The 12,413-nt window shown below is 53.0% G+C and overlaps 1 non-coding gene across 1 annotated transcript; it reads right to left on the reverse strand.

Annotated features, from left to right (window-relative positions):
* Positions 1–1,313: 1,313 nt before the first annotated feature.
* Positions 1,314–1,419, reverse strand: LOC128069285 (U6 spliceosomal RNA). Its single transcript, XR_008201540.1, has one exon. It is a non-coding gene; the product is annotated as a U6 spliceosomal RNA (small nuclear RNA).
* Between the last annotated feature and the right edge of the window lie 10,994 nt (positions 1,420–12,413).

Here is a 12,413-nt window from a genome sequence, read left to right on the forward strand (position 1 = left end):
GTGGCTGAGTAACATGTCATTGTGTAGACGTACCACAACCTTTCTCTTATGTGTGTATGTTTAAAGAACTGTTTATTTGGTTGCACCAGGTCTTACTTAGTTGCGGCACGGGAGGCCTCCGGTCCTCACGGGTCGGCATGTGAGATCTCTAGTCCCGGCGTGTGGGAATCTAGTTCCCTGACCAGGGATCGAACCCAGGCCCCCTGCATTGGGAGTGTGGAGGCTGAGCCACTGGTCCCCCAGAGAAGTCCTGAGAGCTTGCTGTCCTCCTTTCAGAGGTGGGACTTGGCTACTGCAACGTTGTCTCTGCTCCCAGCGCTGTCTCAGCGCACAGTCAGCGTCCACACGTCACATGTGTTACACACACGCCTGAGTCCTGGCTGTCGACTGGCCACAGCCTGCCAGCCAGGGCCCACACATTGAGACCCTGCCATCAGGTCATCGGACAGCCTCAAACTTCTCCTCAGAGACTAAAACAGCAGTTCTCCACGTGTGGGCTCAGGAGGTCTGAGGGGTCAAAACTGCTCTCACGATGACAAACTGTATTGCCGTTTCCCCTCTCATTATCTCACAAGCACACAGTGGAGTTTTCTAGAGACTGCATGAAATGGGACAACATTATCACTTCTGATAGCTAACAGAATATATGCTTCTGTATTCTTGTATTTTAAATGTTTTCTCCACTGAAGATTCTTTTTTTATTTCAATTTTAATTGATTTTATTTTATTTTTTTTGAGCTAATTGGTTCTTTCTTTCTTTTTTTAAATTTAAATTTTATTTTTTTACTTTACAATACTGTATTGGTTTTGCCATACATTGACATGAATCCACCACAGGTGTACATGAGTTCCCAACCCTGAACCTCCCTCCCACCTCCCTCCCCATTTCATCTCTCTGAGTCGTTCCAGTGCACCAGCCCCAAGCATCCTGTATCCTGTATCGAACCTAGACTAGCAATTCGTATCTTACATGATAGTATACATGTTTCAATGCCATTCTCCCAAATCATCCCACCCTCTCCCTCTCCCACAGAGTCCAAAAGTCTGTTCTTTACATCTGTGTCTCTTTTGCTGTCTCGCATACAGGGTTATCATTACCATCTTTCTAAATTCCATATATATGTGTTAGTATACTGTATTGGTGTTTTTCTTTCTGGCTTTCTTCACTCTGTATAATCAGCTCCAGTTTCATCCACCTCATTAGAACTGATTCAAATGTATTCTTTTTAATGGCTGAGTAATACTCCATTGTGTATATGTACCACAGCTTTCTCATCCATTCATCTGCTGATGGACATCTAGGTTGCTTCCATAAAAATATGGAACACTTCACGAATTTGTGTGTCATCCTTGCACAGGGGCCATGTTAATCTTCTCTGTATCATTCCAAAGTGAGCACTGAAGATTCTTTAAAGTCCCTCGGACTGCAAGGAGATCAAACCAGTCAGTGGTCAAGGAAGTCAATCCTGAATATTCATTGGAAGGACTGATGCTGGAGCTGAAGCTCCAATACTTTGGCCGCCTAATGCAAAAAGCCAGCTCCTGATCCTGGGAAAGATTGAAGGAAAGAGGAGAAGAGGGCGACAGAGGATAAGATAATTAGAAAGCATCACTGACACAATGGACATGAATTTGAGCAAACTCCAGAAGACAGTGAAGGAGAGAGTAGTCTGGTGTGCTGCAGTCTGTGGGGTTGCAAAGAGTCAGACACGACTTAGCAACTGAATAACAACAGCAATAAATATCAACAGATGAAACCCACATCAACAAAATTTTTTGAAATATTCAATAATTTTTAGAATGCAAATGGACTCTGAGATTTTAAAAATTATAAACTACTGAACTAGAAGATAAAAACAAATTTGGGGGGAGACAGCTAGCAGAAATAGCTGCTACAACAACCTATAAGGACTCTTCAGGTCTGGCCCTGGCTACCAGCTCACAGATTCATGCAACCACCTGGAAGTTCAGAGTCTGACTCTTAGACATTTGGAAACAGATATATTCCTGATCAGTTAGGAGCCTCAACAGCAATTCAGGGCCAGGCCTGGAGCTCAGTGCTCTAACTGTATTGTTACAAATCCTCGCACTGCTCCTGCAGGCTTGCAGCCCCGTGGAGGTACACTTCCTCCAGCAGAAGGCAGAGCTGGGCTCCGTTCCGGGCTTGCCACTTCCAGATTGTACCACTTCTTTTTGCAGATTACTTGGAACCTCAGTTTTCTCGTCTTTAAAATGGGGATGATGCCCCAGAGCCTTGTCGGTCGGTCGGAGTAACCAGGAGTTCCAGGAAGCAGTTTGCACAGGGTTAATGCTGCAGTTCCTGAAATGGTGAGCCCTACGCAGGATCAGAGTGGGGCGGGAGGCGGTGGATTAGGACAGAAATACCACTCCGCAGCTCATCAGCTCTCCTCCTCTCCCAGGGCTCACTCTGACATTTAAGGCTCTGTCCACATGGCCACAACCTACATTACAAGAGAATTTCCTGTCCCACTTTTGAATTCTGCTGAGTCTGACTTTCCCAAGCAAGGGGTCGCCCCCTGAAGAGCAAAACCTGCTCTGTCAGCCACACGACCACGTTGTCTGGGGAGAGGAGCCGGGAAGCGGCCCCCTTAACCACGCTTTCTCCAAACAGCATTTGTAAACACATGCCTGGTTTATAACATCAGCAAACAGAACATGTTTTCCTACTTACCAGGAAATGCAGTGGAATGGCTGGGTTCCCCCACTGCGGCCCCAGCCTTCACATGCGTGCAGCACATACAGCTAGGTCAAGGTCAGTGACCAAGAGGGGGCGGGGAGGGGGGGCAGCGACCAAGCCCTCCGTTTTGCACAAGTTCCCAGCGTTCGCACATGTTGGGAGCCCCCTGTCTCCCTGCACTGCCCAGGGAAACTGGCCCCACATCTTCCCGCCCCACTGCCTTGTCCCCTGGCAACCTGCCTGTACACGCTGGGGGGCTGAAGAGCTTTCTCTGGGACTAGAGTCAGATGGAACCATAAGCAAAGAAATGCGTTTCTAACTGCTCAAGCCCTTTCACTGTCACAAGATCTTGAATGTCAACACTGACCACGCAGGGAAGCCCAAGGGCTATTGTCAGGAGCCGCAGCCAAGCCTCAGAATGACACAATTGTACCAGAACCTTGAAAGGTCTAAGGAATTAAAACACACACACACACACACACACACCTCCTCCTCAATCCCCTGGGGGAGGGGTCTCCGCAAGGTAGGCGTGGCCGCGCCATTCATAGTTGCGAGGGACCGAGGCCCCACGCAGAGTCTAGGCGTTCCGCGGCCGCTGATTGGGCCTCGCCGCCGGCTGTTCAGCCAATCCGCTGTCTGGGAAGCTGGCCATTCATGAAAGCAGTTGCGGAGAGGAAGCTGGGGCGGGGAAGTCCCGGGTTATCTGTGTGCCTCGCGGTCCCCCATTACAGCCCCGGGCCTTCCGTCCTGGCCCTCCCGGGGCCAGCAAGGCGCGGGCCCCTCGTAGGGGAGACCCGACTAGAGGCTCAGAAACAGGCTAGGCTCTTTGGAAATGCCCCCGGGCAGGGCCTGGCAGCCAAACTCTGCCTCCTTCAGTCAACTCTGGCCCTGAAGTCATTTTTTTCCCCCTGCTGATTGAAATCATCTGTTTTCAGTTCCCTGACAAATTCATTGAGTTCCCTCTGAGGCTGGGGCCCCTCGGCTGCACAGGCTGGAGTTGGAACTGTGGCCCAGACCCACAGAGTTTCATCTTCTTGGATTTACATGGGCTCCGGTTTCCAGAGACCCAGTGAAAGAAGCACTGTGTGAGCGATGGCCGGTGGGCTTTAACAGCCCTCGCTCCAGCAGGGATGCTTCTTAAAGGGCTGTTTTAGGAGCATCCCTGTGTTCCTCAAGGGGCCTGGGCATGGCCCCCCAGCCCTGGTCTTTCAGATTCCAGGGGCTCCAGGTGACAGTGTGGCCAAGGAAAGGCCCAGAGCACCACACATCTGCTCTCTTAAAAGGGAAACGGCTGAGTGGAATGCTTGTCTCATCTTTCTGCAGGATGAGCCCCTCATTTCCTCTTGCGATACAGCTAGTGGCTTAAACAACACATTCACGGGTTGAGTTATATTTTGGGAGTGACTGTTCCGCAGTTGGGGGAAGGGATGGTGTCTGCTTTTGCACTTACTCCTGCAGGATCATGCTGACTGTACCCTGACTCTATGGCCTGCCCTCCTCTCTGTGTTCTCCTCTGTAAAATGGACATAGGAATACCTAGCCCTCAGCCACTGAGAGCATCCAGCAAAATAAGCAACGCAGGGACCCAGTGCGTCATTAAGAACTCCATCATTGACATCGGCTGTTGGTTTGAGGTCAGTGATGACTAACTCAGAGGGCAAGAAAAGAGTGAAGTTGCATTCCCTGGTGCCAGAATCGAGACGCAGAGCCGACAGAGGGCAGTGGGCTCTGGAGTCTTGGAGACACCCCTTCTGAAGCCGCTCACAGTCCCCGGCGACGTGCTGGAGACACCGGAAGCATGAGCACTGGGGGAATTTTTCTCAATGGAAAGATTTCTTCATAACAAGCGTTTTGCAAACCCCTCCTGGGCTGTTGATAATGAATCTTGGCTCCTTGACTTCCAAGTGTGTTACGTAAGCCCAAGAGGTTGGTTGAAGGGAAAAAAAAGGAAGTATGTAGCTTGAGATAGCAGGCGGGCAGGTTCTGCAGCTGTTCAAACTTTCATCCACCTTCCCAGGCCAAGCGGACTCCCAGCTTCGGGCCTGTCAGGACCAGGCTGGGGAATGTGAAGCATGAAATCTGGGTAAGAGAAAGCCAGAATTACAGCGCAGACTGCAGGCGGGCCTCTCACAGGCCTTTCTAAAGAGCTAGCACCCCAGATTTCACTCCAGCAGCCTCCGTGTCTGGGGTGGGCAGAGAAGGATGCCCATTCCCACCCCTGTGCCTATCATGCTTGGCTCTGCAGCACCCATGCAGCAAGCAGGCGTGGGGAAAACAAGGCCCAGGGACAAGACGGGGGGGATGGTTTCCTCTGAGGCCACGTGAGCCTCGGAGGTGGCAGCCACTGAGAGCAAATAAAGGAAGCAGAAGAGGAGCTGGGCTGGAGGGGAAGCCAGATTTCACCACTTCTCACTTCTGCTCTGGGCTCAATGGGCTTCTCTTTTCATCTGTTTCCTTAAACTACAGGTGTTGGGGTAGAAAGGCCTGTAATTTTCCTAATCTGGCTCTTGTTCCAGCTTTGGCAATGCAGATAAAACTGACGAAGACTCAGTGACCTATTTCAGTGTGGGGGTCAGAGGCCTGGTTAAGCCCTGGGTAACTCAAGAAGGGCCACTTGTCTCCCTGAGCCTTTCTTCATTGCGTGCAAAATACTGACCATAGTGGGCTGTCAGCAACCAGCCAGTGGAAACAGGTTGGAGAAACCTTCAAGGCCACACAAATACATCTGGTATGTCAGAGTGTTATAGCGTGCAACATGGCATTCAGAACATGTGAGCCCAACTAGAAAATGTAGTAGTCAGAACTGGCTAGCTCACGCCGTAGTAACAAAGAACTCGTGCCCATCCCCAATCTGAATGACTTAAATCAAGGTCAGCCAGTAGTTTCTGTAGAAATACTTTAGACTCTGTGGGCCATACAATCTCTGTGCAACTCTTCCACAATTATTTATAGTACAAAAGTAGCTTCAGATAAAACCTAAGTGTGTTCTGATAAAACGTTATTTATAAAAACAGGTGGTAAAAATTCTAAAAGATACATGTACCCCAATGTTTATTGCAGCACCATTTATAATAGACAGGACGTGGAAGAAATCTAGATGTCCATCGACAGATGAATGGATAAAGAAGTCGTGCTACTACATATATATATACAATGGAATGTTACTCAGCCATAAAAAGAAATGAATTTGAGTCAGTACTAGTGAGGTGGATAAGCCTAGAGCCTGTTATACAGAGTGGAGTAAGTCAGAAAGAGAAAAACAACTATTGTATATTAATGCATATATACGGAGTCTAGAAAAATGATACTGATGATCCTATTCACAGGGCAGCAGTAGAGATACAGACATAGAGAACAGACTGTGGGCACAGTGGGGAAAGGAGAGGGTGGGATGAATTGAGGGAGTAGCATTGAAACATACACAGTGCCACGTGACACAGGGAGCTGAAACCCAGGGCTCTGTGGCAACCTAGAGGCGTGGGATGGGCTGGCAGGTGCCAGGGAGGTTCCAGAGGGAGGGGGCCTGTGTATACCTATGGCCGATTCATGCTGAGGCATGGCAGGAACCAACGCAATGTGGGCGTGTGTGCTAAGTCGCTTCAGTTGTGTCCGACTCTTTGCAACCCTATGAACTGTAGCCCGCCAGGCTCCTCTGTCCATGGGATTCTCCAGGCAGGAATCCTGGAGTGAGTTGCCATGCCCTCCTCCAGGGGATCTTCCTGACCCAGGGATTGAACCCACGCCTCCTGCATTCACGAGTAGGCTCTTTACCCCTGAGCCGCTGGGGAAGCCCCAATCAACACTCTGTTGTAAAGCAATTATCCTCCAATTAAAAATAAATAAATTAAGAAAACAGGCGGTGAGCCCAAATTTGGCCTTTAGGCCTACTGATTCTTGACGTAAAATGACAGACTCATTTTTCACTTGTGCCGCACCTCCAAGGTGGAGAGGGCCTGTGCAGTGCTTACTCCAGGAACCCAGGTGAGGGTTCGTCTCTAACCACGCTTCCACCATCACCAAGACCAGACTCGTGTACTGGCTCTTAATACTTCTGCTCAAGTTTCACCAGCCAAGCAAGTCACTCAGCCACACCTGACTTCCAGGGGGATGAGAAAAACAATCCTATCATTTGTCCAGAAAGCAGGGAGCTGAGAATCTTTATTCTTACCTCCAGAGTAGGAAGCCTCGATTCTGGTCCTTTCCCCTGCCACCAGCTGGCTCTAGGGCTCTGGCAAGTCCATTCCCGTCTCTGGACCCCAGAGGCATATTTTCTAGCTTCCTCTCAGGTCTGTGAGCACCACCACCATCGCGGAGCCCACTTTTCCAAACAAGGGACAACAATTTCATTCCTGTTGCACATCTAAGGAGCAAGGACAAGCATCAGCCAAGGTGTTTATATCCCCAAATTCTTATGCTGAAGCCCTTCCCTCTAATGTGACAGTATTAGAAGGTGAGGCCTTTGGGAGGTGATTAGGGTTGGCTGAGGTGATAAGAGTGGGCCGCTTGATAGGATTAGGGCCCTTTTAAGGAGAGTGTCCCTCTACCTACCCGCATCTGAGTCTGCTTTCAGAGAGGACACACACTCTAGGCCCAATCACGCCCAGCCCTGGCCTCAGAGGCATCGTGGAGAAGCTCAGAGAAGCCAGCAGCAGCCTGCTCATGTGTGCAGGCATGCTGCCTGTCGAGGCTGGATCTCCTCCCAGCCCACTCTGGCCATCTGGGGTACAGGTCCCCCTTCTAGAGGGTCTGGAGGGCCACCCTCCCTGTGTCTTCTCTGGATCTGCAGGTTTGCAGACTCCTCCAGGTTCTCCTGTGGGAACTGCCGTCCAGCCCCCAAGTCCCCCTGACAAACGGAATCGTAGAAAATCAGCATACAGTTCAAAATGGAGGAAAATGCCCAAGAAAGGTGCCTTTTGGAGTCTGAACACATTTCTCTTTTAAGAGGGAAATTTGGATTGGGGAGGGGAGGGGGACGCCCACCCTCAGGTGTCCTGGCAGACAAATCAGGAGCTGAGGGGCCTCGGCAACCCTGCTTGCCGAGGGCAAACTCTTATAAAGAGGAAAATCACAGCCAGTGGAAGTGGAAATTCTAAACATAGAACTGGGAGGTAGGGAAGTGAAAATCTTTCTTCATCTTCCCCTAGCCCTCGTGGTTTTCACCCCCCATCTCTTTCGCTCCTAACTTTTAGGGGTGGAGGCTGGGGGGACACACTGGAGGCGAAGAGGGTGGTCAGACCAGCAGATGCTGCACCGTTTATGGAAGGACCACAGCAGCGTGTGGCCCAGCACACAGCACCCGCGGGCCCCAGCTGCAGGGCCCCAGTGCAGATACCTGGGGTGCAGGATGGCAGCTAGGTGGTCAGTGTGGGCGCCAGCTGTGCCAAGGAGAGCCAGGACCAAACGAGCTCCTGCTCAGAGGAAAAATCTGACTGCCCGTTTCCTTTTCTGGGTCTCTGAGAGGCCTGGGCTACTGCCCTGGGCCCCGTGTGTCACTCCGGACCTGGGGAGGTGATCTGTCCCCAACACAAGCTGGGCTGGTGGCTTTTGTGACGAGCAGGGCTGTCACGTGACTTGTTGAGTTCAGTGCAAAGCTCCTAGTGCCGTGGGACCTGTTCATGGAGGGAGCAGAGGAAATGCCCTGAGCCCTGAGCTAATGCACGGTGACCCCGAGGTCTGGCCACAGTGATGGTCTGGTCCCCACTCCGAGGCCAGCTTGGCGCAGGGGCAGCTGACCCCTGGCCCCTCCTGTCAGTGAAGACAAGGTTCTGTGTGCCTCCAAGTCAGGCGTTCCTGACAGCTTTTCCTGCCCGAGTCAGAGGGCAGGCCGGGATAGGGTCATCTGAGCCTCAGCTCCTAAAGCTTGCCTCCAAAAATAGGCCTTTCTTCCTGTGTCCAGGGCTTGCCACGGGCCCTGCAGGAAGATGTACATTTCCGAGGCAGACGGAGCATCTGAAAATTCTCGCTAGCCCCACGCTCCTGGGTCAGGCCACAGCCAAGAGTCCCAGGGCCCTAGGTGACACCTGGCCCTTGCTTCCTTGCCTGTCCCCTACACTGGGTGAAAAATGTACATTTTTGGAGCCTGAGTCAGGGCAGCATCTGGATGCATTAAGACTGTCAGGTGGGCCCCCCGGGGACCCCCCCTCTGCCGTGACCCGGGCCAACATTCCAGAACGTTCTCTTCCCACCGCCCTGGGAGCATGTGGCCACTCAGCCCAGCTATGGGGCCAGGGCCACGGCCCCGGGAAGGCCATCCTCCCTTAGAGAACTGTCCGGCTGCCCGCCATGAGTCTCGGCCCGCTCCGGGCAGCGCCCTGCAGATTCAGAGGTGGGAGCCCGTTTCCTGCAGATAAGTGATGACGGCAGGGGGACCCGGCAGGGGAGGGGCCCCACGGGGAGACTGTGCTTCCTTCAAAGCGCCCCCCTAAGCGCTAATGAGCAATTCCAAGCATAGTTTCAACAGCATTTAGGGATTTCCTCATCCAAATAAACTTCCTCCCGTGTTATCTTCGCTTTTGGCATCTGGTCAGGTCCTTTTTTTGGGGGCTCATTTATTTATTTTTTTCCCTCCAAGACTCAGGGTGAGCCGCACGGAGCCCCGCTGCGGGCGGATGGGCAGGTGAGGACGCGGGAATGTTTGAAGCGTGGCCAGTGGGGCCACGAAAGCCCATCCCTCCCCCCAACCCTGCCACCCCCTGTGGGGCCCGCCTGGGCTCCCCTTCCCTGGTGGGTGAGCCGCATGTTTTGGTCCCATATGCGCTCTGGGCTGTTGTGGAGGACACCCAGCTCGGTGGGGGCCCTGGGCTCCCCACAGGGTCCTGCTGCAGTTTTCTTAGTGCCCCCACCCAGGCAAGGTCATCCCTTCAGGCCTGGGTGTGCCCGTCCACCCTGCGAGCCGAGGCCCTGGGATGCGTGTCCACTGGAACTGGCCAGGACAAGCCCTGGGGGCCTCTGGGCTGGCCTGGGGACTTCCACTGGGGTCCCCCGGGAACGCTGCGTGATGCAGAGCCTGAGATAAGAGCTTGGCTGGGAAGGCTGCCCATGGCCACTGCCTGCTGGACGCGAGCCCTTGGGTGGGAGCCGTGGGCGTGCAGCCCCCGTGGGCAGCGAGGCCGCTTTGTGTGCTGCGGCTCCAGGCCTCCGGCCGTCACTTCCTGCGGCTCTGCACAAGCTTCGGAAGGCAAATTTTAGCCACAATAGGTGATTTCCTGATGGATCTGCTGATGCCAGGGGTTGACAGACCTCTCCGGGCCCGAGATGAAACCAGATAAGACGAGTACCGTTTGGGGCTGGACGACTGGTCAGGAAATGAGGTAGCAGTTAGCGGAAGTAGGGCCAGTGCTTGGCGTTTGGGGGAAGGCGGTGTCCCTGCAGGGCCCCCCGCCCAGCGCCTCCATCATGTTTCTGAAGACCACGGAGCAGGCCCCGCCGGGGAGGAACAGGCTGCCCACTCTAGGCTATGCTCCGGATGCCAGCCAGGGGCACAGGGGACCCTCTGTCCAAGGGACAGTTCAGGCTGGGCCTCAGCTCACACAGGAGTCAGAGGGTGTCATCAGAGCAGGGGGATTACTGTGACCCAGGGCTGCCTGGGGACAGCCCAGAAACCCGGGAATCACTGTCCAGCAGGAGGCAAATGGAAGAGGAAGGGGGGAGAAAAAAAAAGGAAGGAAGAAGCAGACAGATAGACTGAGAGATGGACAGACAGACAGATGGAGACTGTGTGGATAGACAGGAAGGATGGAGAGAGGGAAGGAAGGGTAGCACCAGACTGCTTGGATTTTTTTTTTTTTTTTTGAGAAAGAGAGAGAAGAAACTAAACAAGAGTAAAGTTTGAACCCCTCCGATTGCTGCAGCTCAGGTGGCCGCCTAGAGTGCCTATTTCTCAAGCAGACAGGGCGCTGGCCCCGCCTGAGAGGCAGCAGCTACGCAGAGGTCCAGCCTGCAGGCTACAGAAGAGGGCCACACCACTGTTCTCTGCCCCATCTCTTGGTGGCACCCTGGGCCCGGCTCCGACCATGAGCTCCTCTCAGGGAGGGCTGGCCGGCCTCATCTGCAAGCCCCAGCCCCAGCCGGCCTCAGCCCCTCGCAGAACCCCACTCCCTAACGATAGTGGTGACAGATACTGGATGTACAGAATGCTGCCCTGTGCCAGATGGCTGCATGGAGCCCCTCACATCCCAGCCCTGGTGAGCCCTCAGCCTCAGTGAGAGGGCTTCCCTCCTCCCCGACAGAGCCGAGAGCACAGTTAGGGCCAGAGGAGGGGTGGGGGGCCCTGACCCCAGAGGGCCTCTGGACCTGTCTGTCCCCTGATCACTGCGGGAACGTCCCCCACCTGGAGTCTCAAAATCGGATGGATGGGGTCATCTCAGTCCTTCCCAGCTTTCCCAATAGCCCTTCCAAAGTTACACACGTACACAAACACATGTATATACACACGTGTGCACACACGCTTGCATATACACACATGTCCACACACGCCCTCGGTCCCACCTGGGGCAAAGTTGCCTGCAATCAGGACAGAGCACCTGATGACTGATATGCCGTGTTCACCCTCCTTGTAGCGGAGACATTATTTACACATAAACTGTGCTTCTCCAGCCTATAAAAATGCTTTTTCTGAGTGAACAATCTTCTTCACAGTGTACACACTACAGGTTTCCTGAGCAGATCCTCATTAATAGAACAAAGGAAATTCAGCCTTCCCGGCTGAAGGACCTTCAGTCTTTCATGAGTGAAGTCTGAATTTGTGATATTAACCTTGGGCATGTGCAATGCCTGTGAAGTCAGTAAGGACCCTGTAGCTCCACAAAGGTCCATATAATCAAAACTATGGCGTTTCCATTAGTCATGTACAGATTCGAGAGTTGGACCATAAAGAAGGTTGAACACCGAAGAAACGATGCTTTTGAACTATGGTGCTAGAGAAGACTCTTGAGAGGTCCCTGGACAGCAAGGAAGTGAAACCAATCCATCCTAAAGGAAATCAAGCCTGAAGGTTCATTGGAAGGACTGATACTGAAGCTGAAGCTCCAAGCCTTTAGCCACCTGATGCGAAGAACTGACTCGTTGAGAAAGACCCTGATGCTGGGAAAGATTGAAGGCAAGAGGAAAAGGGGGCAACAGAGGATGAGATGGTTGGATGGCATCACTGACCCAATGGACATGAGTTTGAACAAACCCCGAGAGACGGTGAAGGACAGGGAAGCCCGGCATGCTGCAGTCCATGGAGTCACAAAGAGCTGGACACGACTTAGTGACTGACCAATGACTCCTCTGGCCCTTTATGGGTTGTCTTCAGCTGGCACGGCACTGCTGCGACTTGAGTCACATGGGGACCCTTGAACAAGAAGGTTCTGATGCCGCGGGTCTGGCACTGGTGTCTGCGTGACCCTGAGGTCTCAGGTGGCACCCCGGCTGCTGGCCCTGAGTCACACTTCACGTCACCCTGTTTGGGAACAATGCCTTGCCTGCAGTTTGGAAATTGACAGACTCAGGGACGCATCTGTGAGTCTCCTGCACAGACGGAGCAGGATGGGCAGCCCCTGTCACGAGATGCCTGCTCAAGGGACATCAGCATTGGTGGGGTAGGAGCTGGTGGCTCTGAGGCCAAGGTCACCAGAAGGACATTCCTGGCTTGCCCACAGATGCCCTAGTAGAGAGAGTTGGTGGAGGCTGTGTCCCTGGGGTCAACCCCCAGCAGTGTCAGGGGACAAGACAG

This window comes from Budorcas taxicolor, chromosome 25, assembly GCF_023091745.1.
Source record: "Budorcas taxicolor isolate Tak-1 chromosome 25, Takin1.1, whole genome shotgun sequence".
NCBI classification, from domain to species: Eukaryota; Metazoa; Chordata; class Mammalia; order Artiodactyla; family Bovidae; genus Budorcas; species Budorcas taxicolor.